This window comes from Dipodomys merriami, unplaced genomic scaffold, assembly GCF_024711535.1.
Source record: "Dipodomys merriami isolate MVZ:Mamm:240054 unplaced genomic scaffold, mDipMer1.0.p SCAF_120, whole genome shotgun sequence".
NCBI lineage: Eukaryota > Metazoa > Chordata > Mammalia > Rodentia > Heteromyidae > Dipodomys > Dipodomys merriami.
In genome coordinates this window covers 3,454,057-3,455,641 of record NW_027202494.1, presented here as the reverse complement: position 1 = coordinate 3,455,641, position 1,585 = coordinate 3,454,057, and positions in this window count along the sequence as shown.

The window sequence follows — 1,585 nt, the reverse complement described above, 5'->3', positions numbered from 1 at the left end:
GACAATGAGAAAATGGTATGTCAGTGACTTGTTTTTCCCCATTGGTGGTACTAGGGTTTGGCCATAGTCATGTTACTTCTGCCTACCACATATCAGAGATTACAGGTATGAACCACCATACTCAATTAGTTTTGTTTTTTGTTTTTGTTGGTCATGGGACCTGAACTCTGGACTGGGGCACTGTCCCTCAGCTCCTCAGCTCAAGGCAAGCATCTACCACTTGAGCCATAGTACCACTTCCAGCTTTTTCTGCTTATGTGGTGCTGAGGAATGGAACCCAGGGCCTCATGCATTGCAAGGCAAGCGCTCTACCACTGAGCCACCTTCCCAGCCCTCAATTAGTTTTTTGATACAGGGTCTTACTATTTTTTGGGGGGGAGGGTGCAGGGGAGGCTGGTCTCAAAACCTGTCCCTCCCCATCTCCACTTCCCACATAGCTGAGATTGAGCTTACAGTGCCCAGCCCTGGAACATAAGTTATTTCTGATGAGATCCTTCAGTGATCTTCACTAAATAGCATGTCCTTTTATAATAACATTTAAATATCTATTTTCTATCTTGTTCCAGAGAGGATTTAGGGTTATAAAAGGAAAAGTAATTTTTAAAATTAGAAAATCTGGACCACAAAGATGACAGAAATAGAATAGGAGAACACATTAAGGATAAGTTGCTAGAAGACTAAACACAGCATGGAGCGTGCCAGTGACTGACATGAAAAAAAAAAAAAAAAAACACTGGTTTGTGAATATAAATAGTTAAAAAGTAGATATTGAGGCTGGGAATATGGCTTAGTGGTAGAGTGCTTGCCTACCATGCATGAAGCCCTAAGTTCAATTCCTCAGTACCACATACAGAAAAAGCCAGAAGTGGCACAGTGGCTCAAGTGGTAGAGCTAGCCTTGAGCAAAAGCAGCTCAGGAACAGTGCCCAGGCCCCAAGTTCAAGCCCCAGACAGGCAAAACGATAACAACAAAAAAAGTGGATATTGAGCTGGGCACTGATGATTCATACCTGTAACCCTAACTACTCAGGAGGCTGAGATCTGAGAATTGCTGCTCAAAACTAGCCCAGGCAGGAAAGTCCATGAGACTCATCTCCAATTAACCATCAGAAAACCAGAAGTTGTTCTGTGGCTCAAAGTGGTAGAGTGCTACCCTTGAGCAAAAAGCTCAGGGACAGCGAGAAGGCCCTGAATTCAAGCCCCATAACTGAAAAAATAATAATAAATACTGTATCATTTCCTTCTGATGACAAAGGCTTAGTAGACATGTATTAATACAGTCAGAAGAAAGGACTAGATGCCTCATAATGTGTGTGAACTGTAGGACATAGGAAGAATTTGTTGTTTAGTTGGAACCCGAGTTAGAATTGTCAGACACTTCGGGTGCCCCTGCAGTAGGACACTGGGTTAATGGCGTGAATGTCCTGACCATAGTCATGGTTTAGAGCAGCTTTCCCTGTGTGCAACGTTGCCTAAATGATTGGTTTGGTCTCGGGCGGCCCTGCAGGTTCCCAGGATGGTTTTCTGGTACTTGGCAAGAATGTCTAGATCTAAACAAGAAACAGACTACATGGACTATTCAGCCT